Here is a 17914-nt window from a genome sequence, read left to right as displayed (position 1 = left end):
TTATTTGCCATTGGGTTAACCAAAGTTTATGAGAATTCTCATGTCATTGTTTTATAACATGTTTTTCTTGCAAAGAGGTTTGTAAAGCTATTTCTGAGACTGCTGCTAAAGATGCCACAGTTATCAGACTTAACAGTATAGCAACCACTATTTTAATAAATCTTTTTGTACGTTTTAACAGATGTTGAAAAAATTTAGTAGTAACAGAGATTATGGGTCCTGAGACCATGGTCGAGTTAGATTTATAGGTAACCAAATATGAGTTTTTTGTTGCAAAAGCATAACTGTGTAAGGCTTAGTGAAATTTAATGTGCTATTTAAACAGGTAAACAATTGACAATTTAAACAAGTACAAGAAAAATGTGTAAAATTAAAAGTCCCCACTAAAAAGACATAAGGCAGAGGTGCACAAACAGTAACATTATATATCATAAACTTAGTAAAATTATAAGTAGTAGATACAGATTGACTAGTTCCTGAATAGGAAACATTGTATAAGGTTATAGGTTGCATAGCGGCTGGAATCTTCCAAATGTGATTTTGGAGATTATGAGGGTACTCTTCGGCTGCAACAGCAGGATTGGCGATTCCACCGTCTCCCCACCACAGGAGATGTGTCTTTTGAGGGAAGACGGGAGCTCTATTAGTTATGTTCTTTGGATCTGGAAGACTATATATAACAGAGAGATTACATCTTGTCTCATTTCATTCAGCACATCCATTAACAAATTTTTTAAATGGTCCCCAAATAATATATCCATCAATATTTTTAGCAAACTTCCCCATACACTGTTGCCAAATTATGGGATTATAAGAAATATTATTATAAGTGAAATCAGGGCATACAGGATATGTGTTTTTATCAGGCGCTGTTAAATTTTTCCAGGTAACATTAAAAGTTTGAGCAGCCAAAGCTTGAAGCCTTGTCCTTTTGCTGCCTGCTTTTATTCTATGTTGAATCCAATACTGCCATCCCAGAGGGATGTAAGGCGGTTCCCCAATGTAAATAGGCCTTTGATTACCATAATAAGTAAAATTGAATAATGTTTTATCATCTTGATTATGGGGGGTTAAATCAGCCCACGGTGCTGACAAAATCTCCCTTGGTGTTGTATATAGTGATATATCAATAGTTCCCCATACTACAGGTTCTAGTAAAGGGGGATTTGGAATATAAGCCCAATAAGAATGCTGGGGTACCTCAGTCCCCGATTCAACGGTGAGCAAGGCACATAAAGCTAAAAACAAGTTTTCAGGGTTTAAAGGCTTCCCTGTTTGAAGGACAAGCCGTTGCCCTTGTTGGGTCAATTTCTTTATTTGTCCCCATGTAGGGAGAAGGTTTAAATTTGGTTGCCGTGAATGGCGGCGGGAATTTCTTAGCTGTAATCTGGCCATGGCAGCAATAGGGACAGGTTTATCATCTTTATCCTCTAGCTGGTTTCGAGCTCGCCTCGGAGGATACGGTTCCTCGGGGAGTTGTCTCCGGGATTGGTGAACAGGGCCTCGAGGCGCAGATCTTGATCCATAGTCCAGGGACCCATTGTTGAATTCCATGTTCTGTGGAGATATAACCAAAACCTCTCCCCTTATAAAGCAATGTACCCTTCTCCCATTCTGCCTCTGGGGCTGTTTTAGTCTAAATAGGCTCATTAATCACATATGGTTGTTGCTGCTGTTCAAAATGTCTTTCAGCCCTTGTTAATATTTCACCTTGTGGTAAATTGAGAAAATTTAAAATAAACAGTACCTGATGCAGCAATGTTTTTGCACTGTTTTGCAATTTAAACAGTATTGGTATCTGAATATCCTCCTGACTCCTCCTTTTTAATTTTTTAATTTGTAACTTAAGAGTGTCATGTGCTCTTTTAACAATAGCTTGACCCTGGGGGTTATATTTAATCCCTGTAACATGAATGATATTATGGAGATCACAAAATTGTTTAAATGTTTTGCTAGTATAAGCGGGTCCATTATCTGTTTTGATTTTAGAGGGAATTCCCATAACTGCAAAAGTTTCGAATAAATGTATAATAACATTTTTAGTGGATTCTCCCTGTTGGGCAGTGGCCCATAGAAATGAAGAATAAGTATCAATAGTTACATGTGTCGATGTCGCTCCCGGCCGGCAGGAAGGACACACGACAAAGCCTGGCAGTGGACAACCTTTTCTTTTATTTTCCTTCTCCGTACAGCCTGCCCTGGGATCGCTCCCAGCCGAAGCCTCCTTTGGTCCGCTCCCCGCGGCTCCTTCTGGGCTTCTACTTCCGGGCTTCTTTTTTCCCCCCCAGGGGTGGCACCAGTATATATACGGATACAGTGTCCAATCATGTTAAAGTAAGCAAGGCAAGCTGATTGGCTAACATCATCAGTTGCCAGGCAGACTATATTGTTGAGCGGGTTGCTTACGCGGTAAGCAGGAAACTAACGTGCTCGATGGGAGGGGTAATCTACCTCAGGCTTTACTCTTTACTACAGGCCTCACGTCCGCCAAGTGAGGCGACCGGGCTCGGGGCTGCGGCTCCCAACATCTCCCCCTTTTTTATTTTTTATGAATGTGCGCATCGTAGCCCTTTCTGGACTGGGTGCAGAGGCTTATGCCCTATGCGTAGGCCCACCGTAGGTCCTTGGCTTAGACCCTGGTCGGCCGTCCCATGGTCTGCCAAGGCCCTGAGGCCCTCGTCCTTTTTCTAGGGCCAGGCACAAACTGGACGGAACCTGGATGCACACAAGCTTGCACTCATTTCCTCTCCGTAAAGAAATCCCCTCGGAGAGAAATTTAGACCTGGGCAGAATCTAACAGTCCAGCGGCTTACGTGCAGGATGGGGTAGGGCCTGGCTTAGGTTGAGTCGCACCGGGGGAGTACGCTCTTACCCGTCATTGACTCTCCTACCCAGCTATGTCATAATTTTTTAGAGGAGGAGTGTGGGAAGCTCACCACCCCTAGACTCGGTCGTAGGCTAGGCGAGCGAGCCATGTATATGCCTGAGGATCTTCTTGTCCATTTTGGGCTACCGCTATTTCTATTCATCTTGTTGGTCGGTCTGTGATGGATCTCCGGTAGGGCAGGTCTGATCTTCAGTCGAGGGCTTTGTCGCCCGTGTCAGTCTCTCCGGTACCCACAGTGGTTCTCGTCCCGATTTCTGTGGGAAAACACAAACCGCGCCTCGGTTCCAGCTGACCACTGGATCCGGGCCCATCTATTGTCCTGTCAGGACATCTTTCCACTTCACCCACCCTTTATGGTTGGGGGAAGGGTTGCAGTGCTCCACGGCTGGGGAGCAATTATCATTATTTAAATTTAAAAAATTGTGTGTGAATAGTGCCATGGATAATCGCGCCTTTGGGGCCAGGCCTTGGCCTACTCCCCCTTTTTGTTTTTGTAAAATTTCTTTGAGGCTTCTATGAGCCCTCTCAATGATTCCTTGACCTTGGGGATTGTATGGGATACCATGTTTTAATTGAACCTCCATCATTTTGCAGAACTCATTGAAGGCTTTGCCTATATAGGCTGGTCCATTATCAGTTTTTAATATTTTTGGTTTGCCCCATGCGGCCCAAGCCGCCAGGCAATGATTGATCACATTAGACACTTTTTCACCTGTTTCTGCTGTTGCGAATATGACGTGAGAACAGGTGTCTGTGGAAACATGAACATATTTAAGAGTCCCAAACTCCTGTATATGTGTGATGTCCATCTGCCAAACATCACCAGGGATCAAACCTCGAGGGTTTACTCCCATCGGTATGGCAGGTTTGTATGTGGCACAGGAGCCACATAGTCGCACTATATCTCGTGCATCTGCTCTGGAAACATGGAAATGGTTTGCTAGTGTCCTGGCATTGACATGAAACTTATCATGGAAGGCACGGGCTCGCTCGATTGGTGTTAGTAAGGTAAAAATCCATAACGGGCGAGCGGCAGTATCAGCAGCTGCATTCCCCTGTGTCATGGGCCCCGGCAGGGATGTATGTGCTCTTATGTGGGTGGTGAAGACCTTATGGTGTCTGTTCTGAAGCAATGTCTGGATAGACAGGAACAGCCCAGCCACTGTGGAAGTGGATCTAATTAAACCGGCAGTCTCAAGCACTTGCATAGCATTGACCACATACCTAGAATCGGAGACAATATTAATGGCTTCTGAGAACCGTTCAAGAATCATTTTAACGATCTGCAGTTCCACCACCTGAGGCTGATCAGGTTCAAATTGTATGGTAACCGGGGGCTTGCCTAGGATCACATAGGCGCCTATCCCCGTCTTGGAGCCATCTGTGTATATTGTAGTTGCTGGGACTAATGGCTCAGAGGCAGTAACCTTTGGAAAAATTATAGGGTGCTGAGTGACAAATGACAAGATAGGGTCTTTAGGGTATTGATTGTTTATATCCCCATGGAAAACACATCTCAGAATGGCCCATGTATCTATGCAGGCAGCCAGGGTCTTGATCTGGCTGGCGGTATAGGGTACTCGGATGGCTTGTGGTCCTGAGCCAAAATGTTGGACAGCTCTATCATGCGCCTCAAGGGCCAATGAAGCGACTGCCTCCAGGTAATGCTCTATGACTTTTGTAGGTGAGACCTTAGGGTGTATCCACAGTAATGGTCCTTTCTGCCAAATCACCGCTGTGGGCTGTAGACTAGTCTGTAGCAAACAGACATCAAAGGGTCGCCCTGGTTCAATTCTGTGTAAGGTAGCCCCACCTAAGGCTTTTTCCACTCTCTGTAAGGCAGCTCTTGCCTCAGGAGTGAGCCTCCTGTGGGAGGCTATATCTGGGTCTCCCTTCAGAAGGTCGAACAGGGGTTTGAGATCTGAATTTGGTATATGTAAATATGGCCTAATCCAATTAATGTCTCCTAATAGCTTTTGCATGTCATTTAGGGTCCTAACGCCATCCGTCCTAATGGTGACCTTCTGCGGAGAGACTAGCATAGGGGAGATTCTCGCGCCTAAGTAGGTCACCATTTCTCCTCCCTGAATCTTGTCGGGGGCAACATGCAGATTAGCTTGTCTCAGGGCCTCGACCAACTGGCCGAGCATATTATTTAGCATGTCTGGGTCCCTGCCGCTGAGCAAAAGGTCGTCCATGTAATGCACACATCTTATCTTGGGAAAGGATTTCCGTAGGGGGGCCAGTAGGGAATCAAGGTAAATCTGACACATAGTGGGACTGTTGGCCATACCTTGGGGAAGCGTTATCCACTCGTATCTGAGATCAGGGCTTTCTTGGTTAATGGTGGGTAAAGTAAAGGCGAACCTATGAGTGTCCTCTGGATGCAGGGGGATTGAGAAGAAACAGTCTCTAAGATCTATAACATAAACTGGCCAGGACTGAGGGATGGCTGAGAGAGCTGGCAGCCCCCTCTGGACCGCCCCCAGGGACTGCATCTGCGCGTTGACCGCCCTTAGATCATGGAGCAGCCTCCATTTGCCAGACTTTTTCTTAATTATAAAAATGGGGGTGTTCCATGGGGAGGTTGACGGCTTAATGTGTCCTAATCTAAGTTGTGTACTGACTATTTCTGACAAGGCTAATAGCTTCTCCTTAGGCAGGGGCCACTGAGGTACCCAGACCGGATCATTTGACCTCCAGGTGATTTTGATCGAAGTGGGTAGGAGAGCTTCTTTAGCGGCCCCCAAGAAAAACCCAGCCCTTGCCTACCTTTTTTGTTCTCTACTGGTATTGGGGATGTTCGACCCTGTAGGGCATTGCCCAAGCCTTTGCCGGGGGTATATCCCTGGTTCCTGAGTATATTCTTAGCCTGGGGGGAGCAGTTTGACGTAAGCGTGACATCCATCTGAGTGAGGACGTCCCTTCCCCATAGAGACACTGGCAACTGCAACACAAATGGTTGGAAATGGCCCTGATGACCCTCCTCATCGCACCAGAGCAGGGTTGAAGCACTAACCTGAGGAGCTGACACCATCCCCAGGCCCTGCAGCGTGTTATCTGCAGTGTTGGTGGGCCAGTTGGAGGGCCAATCCTTTCTAGAGATAATGGAACGGTCAGCTCCTGTGTCTAGGAGCCCTGTTATATTCTTGCCATTGACCTTAAGTGAGAGCATGGGCCTTTTATCAAGTGTCATATGGAGTCCCTCGAAGACTTCCCCTGAGGAACCGAAACCTTGACTTTCTCTAATTTTCTGCTTTGAGGGGAATCTCTTGTGGAGACTGGGGAGCAGCAAGAGCTGCGCTATCTTGTCTCTTTTATTGATTACCATAGTACCCACAAGAGATTGAACCATAATTTTAATGTGTCCTGTGTAGTCTGAGTCTATGACCCCCGGGACTACTATGAGACCCCGAAGGGCCGTGGAGGATCTCCCGATCATCAGACCCACGGAATTTTCGGGTAACGGTCCCTTAAAGGTGGTTTCAACCACTTGAACACCCATATCAGGCACTAATATAAGTCTGGAGGCGACACTGAGGTCCACACCTGCTGACCCAGGGGTGGCCCTTGTTGAAGGCTGCCATCCTGAGCTGTCCTGTCTCTGGGGCGGGGGCCCGCCTGTGAAGGGGGCCCCCTCTGGCCGTTTTTTGGCCCTCTAGCATCTCGTCCACAAATACGGTTGCCCTGAGCATCAAAGACCGACCTACACTCCTCAGCTTTGTGTGATCCCCTCTTGCATCGCCCACAAACATATGGTTCTTCATTCCTAGGGCGAGGCTTAGCATCTGTATTGTTTGGGCAATGACGTTTAATGTGTCCTGGCTCCCCGCAGGCAAAACACCCTTTAGCCTTACATTCCCCTTCTAACCCGCGAGGTCCCCTCTGCTGTACAGCCGCGCCCAGGAGAGCAGCCACTCCCGAGTTGGAGAGCGGCCCCCCTATCTCTCTACATATCCTAATCCAGGCGTTGAGGTCCTTGTTCTTATGAGGAGCTATCGCTGCCTTGCACTCCTTTGTACATTGCTCAAAAATCAGCTGCCTTACCAGCGGTCGAGCCACTCCCGGATCAGAAAATATCTTATCGGCAGCATCTTGCATTCGGGCCACAAAGTCAACAAATGGCTCTGTGGTACCCTGAATTATTTTTGAAAGACACAAGGAGGCTGTTCCGGCACCACTTACCTGCTTCCAGGCGCGGAGCCCTATGGCGTTGATTTGTTCATAGACAGCGCCGGGGAACTGAGTCTGATCATCAGCGTGCCGACCTTCTCCCATAAGCATTTCCTTGTTCCACCCCCGGTTTCCCCGACTGGCGTTTCTCTCAGCCTGCTCTGCAGAGAACTCTGCGTACCAGGCTCGCCAATCCAGGTAACTACCCGAGGGCAGACACGCCTTTGCCAGCTGAATCCAGTCCGCGGGGGTGAGGGGCCCAGAAGACAGGCTCTCCAGCATGGCAATGGTGCAAGGCGCAGTCGGCCCAAAGGTTGTAACTGCATTTTTAAGTTCTCTAATCTGCTTTATCTCAAAAGGCTCCCATGCATTACGTCCCTGGCCCATAGCTACTTGTACAGGAAATATCCCGTAGGGGCCACCATCCATCCCAGGTGGTGGATGTACCTCATGAGACAAACGTCCCCCCCGCCAAAGCTGCCTGTAAAAATACCGACCCGCCGGCGGCGGAGCATAAGACGGCGGCCGCGATTGGGCGGAAAATGGGGGCCCGTGCATCACTTCCTGTTCTGGCGAAGAGGAAGGGAGCTCCCGGGCGGCCGCCTCGTGGCGAGGGATCGCTTCCGGGAACAGCCCCCAAGGTGGGGCGGAAGGCTTCGCCTCCCTCTCGCGCCGGGGAGCGCTTAGGAGCTCTCTACTCCTCCGCAGACCAAGTTGAGCGGAGCGCAATTCACGGCGCAACGCTGGGAAAGAACCCTGCGACTCCTTATCGAGCGACTTAGGCTCCTGACAGCTGGTCTCTTTGGCCTCCTTGCCATTCAACTTTCCCTCGTCCTCGGAGTCAGACGACTCCGAGGCTAGAGCCCCGTCCTTCTCCTTAGCATCTTTGTTCCCCTTGACGGGCCCCTCTCGGGAGCTCCCCGACTGGGCCTGCTCAAATACCCTGCGTACTTTTGTAAGCTCTTGAGAGCTTTCTCCACAACCACCCTCGCTCTTAGTGTTGCTACCTAGCATGTTTCCCATCTTTTAATATGTTACTCACCGCGTGAGGCCCAAGGAATCCGCCACTTACGCGTGAGCCTGAGGGGAGTCTAAAAGCCCTGTAGGTGCGCGCCACCCAGAGCCCAGGCTTATCCCCAACTCACCTGTCTCGCAGCTCTGTACTGGAGCGTTGTCCGCTGTCACGTCTCGGGGGTGATCAGTCCCCGTGCGGGCCTCCAAATGTCGATGTCACTCCCGGCTGGCAGGAAGGACACACGACAAAGCCTGGCAGTGGACAACCTTTTCTTTTATTTTCCTTCTCCGTACAGCCTGCCCTGGGATCGCTCCCAGCCGAAGCCTCCTTTGGTCCGCTCCCCGCGGCTCCTTCTGGGCTTCTACTTCCGGGCTTCTTTTTTCCCCCCCAGGGGTGGCACCAGTATATATACGGATACAGTGTCCAATCATGTTAAAGTAAGCAAGGCAAGCTGATTGGCTAACATCATCAGTTGCCAGGCAGACTATATTGTTGAGCGGGTTGCTTACGCGGTAAGCAGGAAACTAACGTGCTCGATGGGAGGGGTAATCTACCTCAGGCTTTACTCTTTACTACAGGCCTCACGTCCGCCAAGTGAGGCGACCGGGCTCGGGGCTGCGGCTCCCAACATACATGTACATAAGAAAGCCGGCCAAAAGAAGGCACATGTGTAACATCCATTTGCCATAACTCATTAGGTTGAATTCCTCTAGGATTAACATCTGAGGGGGTAATTTTAAAGTATAATGGCCTGCAAATAGGGCAGGCTTTTATAATTTGTTTAGCTTCTGTAAAGGGTATCTTATATTTAAAATGTAAATGTCCAGCATTAGCATGATTAAATTGATGTTCTTTAACAGGTGTAGTAAACATAACTAAAGAATCTATTGTTTTATTACCTGATACTAATGGTCTAGGTAACTGAGAATGAGAACGTAAATGAGTAATAAAATAAGAATGATTTCTTTTTTGAACATGTATTTGTAATTTTTGAAATAAAGACAATAAGGTAGGTTTATTAGAATATAACACAGCTGAATAGATATTTGTCACTACTCCAACAGATTAGGCTGAATCAGCTATAATATTAATAGGTTGGTCAGGAAAATCTAAAAACACTTGAATATAGCAAAAAGTTCATTTTGTTGCACAGAATTAAAATTTGCTTGATGTACCCAATAAGATTTTTGAGTCTAATATGCAGCTTTATTTTTAGATCCATCTGTAAATATAGTCAAAGCTTGTGGAATTGGTTGTACAGCTAATAAAGTATTAACCACAAATTGTTGACGTCTAAAAAAGTCTCATAATTTACTTTTAGGAAAATGATATGAAAAGGTTCCCATGAAATCTGCTAAGGCAATTTGTAAGGTTTTAGTAATTGATAACAAATATTCCCATTGTTCCTTAGTTAAGGGGATAACTATATTATTTATATCTTTTCCTATCAAAGTTATAGAACGAGCCCTACCATTTATAATTAAAGAGGCAACCATATCAATATAAGGCATAACATTTTTAGATTGTTTAGTTTTAGCGAATACCCATTCTACTGGCATAGCATTTTGACCCAAAACTGCAGAGGGATATTGAAAGGTATTAATAATATATAAAGTTAGAGGCAATTGAGGATCAATCCTAATTAAAAATGCATCCTTAATTTGTTGTTCTACAAACTGTAATTTTTGCTCTGCTTTTGCTGTTAATGTACGAGGGCTAGATGGGTCTGAAGAGCCCTGTAAAGTAGCAAACAAATGCTGTAATGTATGAGTAGGAATACCTAGTGTGGGACGGAGCCAATTAATGTCCCCTAGTAAATGTTGAAAATCATTTAAAGTAGATAATTTATCTCTTTGAATGGTCAGGGTAAAGGGCCAAACTCACACGCAAATCTCTTTGTACACAACCAGGTTACTTTAAACAAATGTAAATTAATTGTCATTTTAGTTTTTTTGTTTGTTTGTTTGTTTGGTTTTTTTTTTTTTTTTTTGAAATTTGGGGAGCAAAGGCTTTATTAGGTAAAATCCAGGCCTGGTGACGAGTCTCCGGGAGCCCATTTGGAGACTGTGCACCTCACAGCTAAAAGTCAGGACTTTTTATCTTGTAAATCTACAAACAGCTGCTGGTCACACAATGTAAGGAGGGGGATGGGGGTGTGATGCACTACAAAGCAGAAATGGCAATTGTAAGTCTCCCTGCATACTAGCAAGTTTAGATAAGAAGAAATCTTGTTTTTCTTAGCAAAGAATAGAGAAGTCTAACAGCAATTAACAACCTTAGTTACCTTACTTTAGCACTACAACTGTTATTTGTAGAGGACAACAATGGTTAACATATCAATTAGGTGAGATTTTTGCAATTCTTTACAGAGGAGAGTGTTGTTTAACATATCAATTAGGTCACTTAACATATCAGTTAGGGTAAAACAAACACATTTAGTAAGCCACTTCACAGGTTTGTTGTAATACACATATAATGAAGCTATTTTCTTAGAATACAATGTTCCCCAGTCATGAGGAGCAAAATTTTTATAATGCTCTGACGCCACTAATAACATCTCTTTAGTATAATGAGCCTGAAGGCCATAAAGGGTCACGGCCTTTTTTAATTTTGCTAAATCATCCATATTAAATACTTCCCATCTAGGGGGAAGTGCCACTCCATCCACAGGTTGTGGCCTAATAACAGGAAAAGCAAGGACAGACGTTTCATCATCTTTAGAGTCCCCTGTTCCTGGCATATTGGCCAAAGCTAGTTTAGCCTTCTTCCAGTCAGGGTTAGATGGGGAAGGTGCGGAGGGATATATAGGAAGGCTCTGCTTAATGGAAAGCTGTTCTACCGCCTGTGTTAGGCGTTGTACAGCCTGTAATAGTGGGCGATCATCAGAAGTTGACATTGCTGTGGCAGCTAAAGCCGAATCAGCTGTGGCGAGTTTTACTTTCGGTTTGGACGCTTTTTCACTAGTTAAAGCGATAGCATCATTTTGGACTACAGTTTGCTCCTCCTCTGTGAGGGGTAATTCCTGAATAACCGGTTTAATTTCTTGTTGGAGATTTTCTACAATATGTTCATCTTCCATAGCTTTTAATAAAGAGTACACAACCGACCAAATAGCCCAAAAACGTAAAGGAATTTTTTTATCCTGTTGTATAGCCTTCTCTATATTAACTCTCGCCCTTCTCCATAATTCTACATCCAAAGTTCCTTCATCCAGGAACCAAGGATTATATTCTTTAATTGTATGAACACACATATCCAAGTCAGCCGACCTGAGTGATATGCCATACATAGAAAGTAAATGCTTAAGAATTTTTAAGCAAGAAGAAGAGAAAGATTGTCCCATTTCCCCATAATAAATATATACACTCACCTCTCCTAAGCGACTGTCGGGGTCCCTGTTCGGGCGCCACTTGTCGCGAGTGTCTAGTGCACTCTGGACCCCGGGAAGAGGCACACACACACCAAGTCGGGACACGGGGGGTGCAGCGCGAAGAAAAAAAGCAGTAGAGAGAAACAGCAATTGCAAATGCATCGCACTGCACTGTACACTGTGCTTTATTCTAGGATTCTTATATAGTAAACCAGATCAATTTATAGAGCACAGAAAATTAACTAGTGAAAAAGCATTCCTTGTGACAAGCTACAATGTGACAGACTACAATGTTTATCTAAATTATCTAAGTGAAGTAAACAAGCACAATCAGTTTTTCTAGCCCCTCTAACCCAGGAGGAAATTCATTAGCCCAAGAATGTTGTTAATTATGTTTGTTGCTAGTGTCACAAAGGTGGTCAGCCTCTTCCTCATGACTCTGTAAACAAAGCCAAGTCACACAGCATGGTTTCAGAGGGTGAGAAGATCCCCACTGAGAACAGGCATTCCTGTCCCGCCTCTGTCTCGCATACCGGGGGCTATTGTTTACTGCAGGTCCCGAGGGGCCTAGGGCCTTCAAAGTGACTCCTCATCCCCCACACCAGTGGAGAGGGGAACTCACACACTATTGGTGGGAAAGTAAGTTAGGAAAAACAGGATGGAGGACCTCAAAAAACTCAAACTAGAACTACGGTATGACCCAGCTGTCCCCCTCGGGGTGTACCCAAAGAATAAAATGGGACATGCTCAGGGCAGCCATGCTACAATAGCTAAGCAATGGGTGGGATGAGCCCAACTATCCATCACCGGGGCAATGGGTAGCAGCAACGCCCTGTACATACACAGAGGAATACTACTCAGCCGTCAGAAGTGATGAAATCCTGGCATTTGTGACAGCAGAAAAAAGGACACTTGGTTCAGTGAAATAAGCCAGGTACGAGGAGACAGAGCTGCATGATCTTCCTTATACTCAGAACCTAAAATTGTTGATCTCGTAGAAGTAGAGAGTCGGACACTTTACTGGAGCCTGGGGCTGGCAGGGTTGGAGGAAAGGCTGATCAACAGGTACAAAATCACAGTTTGATGGGAGGCTCTGTTCTGGGGTTCAGATGCACAGCAGGCTGGCTGTGTCAGTAACGATGTGCTGCACATTTTAAAATAGGGGAGAAGGTTTTGAGTCTCACCGCAAAGGAATAATTAGTGTTTGGGGTGATAGAAATGCTATTTACATTGATTTGATCATTCCACTATGAATGTAGGTATTAAAACATTGTGTGGGACTGTATAAATTTGTATAATTAGTATATGTCAATTAAAAATCAAAATAAAATGACAACCAAAAAAAGAAAAATGCAGAGCCTTGTGTTTTTGGTCCCTGCATGGTGGCCCTGGAAGGCGCTCAAGTGTAAGGGTTATAATCTAGATGCCACCTACTTCCAAACGACCAGGCTTGCTTGCTGGCTCTGCCCCACTCTGCTCATGTCAGGAGGAATTCCTCTCTGGGATCACTCAGGGCTGTTTGGAGAGGGCAGTGATTTTGTTTTACTATTAGGGATTAAACGCAGGGCCTTAAAACCAAGCCAGACTCTCAGCTCTTTTTCTTTTCTTTTACTTCGAGACAGGTTCTGGCTAAATTGCCCAGTCCGGCCTTGAACGTGCAATCCCCCTGCTCAGATGCTCCAGCCCCGGGCAGAGGGATGGACATTTGGAAATGTGTGCATGGAGGAAAAGGCTGTGTGGGGGCAGGCTTGTGACAGGGAGGTCTAATACCCCAGCCCCTGTCTAGAAGAATCAGAGCATCCTCAGCAGAAATGGCCTCCCAAGGTTGATGGGAGGGTAAATCTGGTACCTTTGCCTGTGAAGCCAAAGACCTATTTCCCCAACACATTTCTCATCAGTTCTTGCAACAAAGGGTTTGCACATGGCCTCTCATGAGTGGAAAGTTGTCTCCCCCAAATTCACATTCACCTGTAAGTAAATATGACTTTACTTGCCTGAGCATGATGATGCACAGCTATAATCCCAGTACTCAGAAGGCAGAGGCAGGAGGATTGCAAGTTCAAGGACAATTTGCCTTAAAAAACAGCAACCCCACCACTACAAAATGACCTTCTCAGGCAAGGTCTTTGCAGCTGTAACCAGATGAAATCGTGGTGGGTTAGTTGACTGGGGTCTTTTCAAAAGTCATATCACAGGCACAAAGAAGAAGAGTGCTGTGTGACAACCAAAGGAGGGACACAATGATGCACCTGTGGGGTGAGGGCGCCAGGGCCACCAGGAGCCATGAACGAGCCGGAAACACTTTCCCCTAGAACAGTGACTGGACGGCGGGGTGCCCAGGGGTCCTTTCCACACTCTTGTCCTGCTCTCAAAGATGCGGGTAGAACAACTGAAGAATTTTAAAATTTAACTTTTATTACAGGTAAAAGAAAAAAAAGTGAAAGAAGAAAAGAAGTTCTCTGAAGAGAAAATACACCCTGCGTGCATAAACAGTCACTGCAAGAGCAAGAAAGTGGCCGCAGGCCAATGGCTGCCATCTTTTATGGCCCCCTTCTGACGTCAGATCCGACTGTCCCAGGCAGGACTCCCCAACTGCTCTCTGTACACATCTTGGTGGTGATTCGACCTGCTTTTGTGCTTGACAGATCACGCCCAATTGCCCTGCCCTTTGCCTAATCCACCTCAGAACCTCCAGGGGGAGCCAGCCCTGCCACAATTCCACCTCGGGCTTCCGGTCTCCAGCTCTGAAAGAATGAATCATCCTCTGAGCCCCCAAGCCCTTGGGACGCTGATAGGCTTGAGATTGCTGCTTATACCTTCATTCCCCAGAACTGCACTGGACACAAAGGACCCAGGACAGAAGAGCCTTGGCTACTTCTTACCCCGGAGCATCTCCAGCCTGCTCTAGGCCCCAGCAGTTCAGCAGCTCCCTGCAATGTTTCTCGTGAACAGCTGTCTGTCTGTCTGCCTTTTGATTTTTGCCTTACAACAGGCAGAGTCTTTAGCCAAGGCGCCCAAACGCAAACAGGTTCCTGCCCTTTCAGTAAAACTGCATGCTTTGGGCAGCAACCAAAAGGAACTGCAATCAAATGACTGAAAAGGGAAAAGGAGCTTATTGATTCCAGGACTAAAAACTCTGAGCATGGCTTCAGGCAGGAGAGTATCCAGGTGATCAGACAGCAGCATGTGGAACAGTTTCTCCTTCCTGGAGCTCGGCTCGCAGTCGGCTCTCCCCATGGACTGGACTTTCAGCCAGCTACACCACGTCGCTGGCCTAATGGGCTTCCACTCTCCGATCTCATTCCCTAACTCAGGGCCCCAAAAGAAGGGTGCATTCCCCCCTCCGTACTTCTCATAAAACTCCTGCAATTGACTTGCTGGAGAAATTGGCCTCCAATCATCTTGGATGAGGCTCAGGTGGTTTTTCCCAAGTTAATCCAGAGCTGGGGTGGGAGATGCTGATTCCTGCAGCCTAAAATATGTTATACTGGTGTGCAGCCAGCATCAAGGTCAGAATCTCCCAGCGAGGGACACCTGGAGCTGGTCCCTGGGAGTGAGGCCTTGGCTGGCCAGGCATGGGGTGTGGCTGGCTGTCAATTCCCCTCCAACCCGGGGTGCTTTGAAGAGCATGTGCCGTTTATCAACTCCCACAGCAAAGCCACGGCCGCCCCGAGGGAGGGGCCTACAGGGGGAGTTGAGCCCAGCTTTTCCTCCGCTATGCGCTATTTCAAGATGAGCTCCAGGGAGCTGGGTGAACTCGCCTTTCTGAGCAAGATGGAAGGACATAAACCGTCACCCTTGTCTCATCCCTGTTGAACCACACATAGACTGAGAGGACAGGAGCATCGGAAGTGAGAGGAACCGGGAAGTCACTTGGAATACCCACCAGCACTAGTGGAAATGACAGCAGCAGGTAAGAGTAAGAATGGCCAGAGCCTGGGTGATGGCCGGCCATCGCTTTCACTCCAGATAAACAGAGCTGCAAATCCTTTTCTGTCTCAAAGTCGGCGGGCCACCTCCCTGTGTGTTGGGCAGGGCCCTTGATTGCTATGGGAGCCGCTCAGAAATAAACTTTGCTAACTCTGTGTTTATGAATCGGTGTGTTCTGTTGAATCTCTGTTTTTATGTCCTTATGATGTCTCGTTTGCTTTGTCCTCATCTCCAGGTCCCAGCAGAGGGGACAGATGGCTCATTGCTTGGGACACTGCCCAACTCCTCAGGCAGGAAGTGTGTCCTGGAGGGCCCCTCTCAGGTCAGCGTGACCCTGCCTTTGCCGAAACTTTGTTGTGAAGCCAAGGAATCTTGGCTCCCCACAGGGCTGGGGTCACTTCATCCTGAGCCCCCTTGAATCCTTGACACCAGCAGAGGGGCCTCTGTACAGGGCCATCATTCCCTTCTATCACAGTGTGCCATCTAGGACAGAGTCTGTTCTTGGGGTCTCCCTTACCAAGGAGAAGCTCTGAAATCCTGATCTTTTTCTACCCAGTCTTCCAAGGCTCTTTCATGGGCTGTGTTGGGCCCCCAAAAATAATATGCTGAAGTTCTGACCTCCCCAGAACCTCAGAGTGCAACTGTATTGGTCTTAAAGAAGTAATTACATTAGCAGGGGACCGCTGGAGAGGGTTATTGTTATAGTTTAAGTATGACACGTCCCCACGGAGGACTTGATCCCCATGACATCAGGGTTCAGAGGTGATTGCTGGCCACCATGAGGTTGCTTTCTTCCTCCACATCCTTCCACCATGATGTTCTGCCTCACCTCAGGCCTACAGTGATGGAGCCAGCCAACCACAGACCATGCCTCTGAAACCATGAGCCATGATGGCTCCCTCCTTTAAGTTGTTATTCTCCAGTATTTTGTCAAGTGACAGAAAGCTAACAGCCCTGGTCCCATCTGACTGGAATCATTATCAAAAGAGATGAGGACCACATGGGGTCACAGAGAGCAGACATCATCTGTGAACCAAGGAGAGAAGCTGAGAAGGCCTCTGCACTGCAGCCCTTGAGGGCTGGTCCATCTGTCTATGCTGCTGAGTGTTAAAGACAAATCAGTCTTATAAATGGTGGCTTGCCCTGTTTGTCTCCAACTTTGAGAACACAACGAACTTCTATTTTGTCTTAGTTACTTTTCTCTTGTTGCTGAGACAAAATACCCAACACCTGGAATTAAAGAAGGAAAGGTTTATTTAGCTCACAGTTTGTGGAGGTTTCAGTCCATAATCAGCTGGCTCCAAGACAGGGTGGCATGGCACAGGGGCGACAGTTCTAGACAGAAGCCAAAAGAAGCAGCAAGAGCAATAAAGGGGGAAGAACAAGCTTCTTTTCCTTAGTAGTGTAAGCAGGCTACTCCACCCCGGCACTCCAGGGTGGGAGGTGTAGCACTCACACCACCGCTGTGCCCTCTTCTTGCACAGGCTGAGGATGTTTACAAAGTAAGGATCCTGGCTCCCTGCTGAGTCTCTTAGCTAAATTTCTAAACTCAAATTGACACAAGGCATCAACTACAACATATTTATTCAGAAGAAGAAAGCTAAAGTGAAAGAATGAAATACTTTTTCATCTACATTAATGGAACAAAATAGATGAAGAAAACAGACTAATGGGAAATGATCTCAAAATGCTGATTTGGGGTGATTTTTACTCTTTCTTTCAAACGTGGCTGTTCCTCAGCACACCAGACACACGATGCCATCCTGTCCCAGGGCCCTCCCGAGGTGGCTTACAGAGTGGTAGAGAGGCTCAAAGGTGCTCCCTGCATTGGGCATGCATGGAAGCCAAGAATATCACTCCAGAGCCAGCACAGGGCTCAGGGGCAGGAGAGGCCTCCCAGCAGGTACCCACAGCCTGTGTTCCTTTTGTTCACTCAGTAGATGTCCGCTGCGCAGGTCCGTGCATGAGGCTCCGTGCCCACTCTCTCTCTCAGGAGTGAGCGGGATGTCACTTGGGTCACACACATACATGGTCACTCATCTTTGTGGGGAGAGACACAGGTAGGGTAGGGATGAGGACAATCACAAAGGGGCCCGAGCCAGTCCAGGCCCTGCCCATGACTTCCCAATGGAGCTGTGGATCTGCCCTCAGCAGGTGAACGGTGACCCTCTGCCCCACCCTGCTTCACAGCTGCAGGCTCGCAGTTCACAGGTGTCCTCGGCCTCAGGGGTGATGCTTACTGTCCGTGGCTGAGCAATGGCACCTCCCAGCCCCTGGGACCTATGAATGTGACCTTATCTGGAAAAGGGGATTTTGCTGACTGTGATGATTCGTTTTAGGCGTCAGCTTGGGTGGGCAAAGGGAACCCCTGGGAGGTGGACACACATGGTTTGTGGGTGCAAGTGCAAGGGTGTTTTAGAGAGATGAGAGTTTGAATCAGGGGATGGAGTAAAGGTGATCACCCCCATCAAGGTATGGAGGTCAAATGAATCCTCAGAGACCTGGACAGTACCAAAAAGTAGAGGCAGAGTGGATCCCC

The sequence above is a fragment of the Cavia porcellus genome, unplaced genomic scaffold (assembly GCF_034190915.1).
Source record: "Cavia porcellus strain 051 isolate PalLab524CR breed Dunkin Hartley unplaced genomic scaffold, mCavPor4.1 scaffold_17, whole genome shotgun sequence".
Classification (NCBI taxonomy): Eukaryota; Metazoa; Chordata; class Mammalia; order Rodentia; family Caviidae; genus Cavia; species Cavia porcellus.
The sequence above is the reverse complement of the archived record's forward strand: the minus strand, read 5'-3'. Positions refer to the sequence as shown.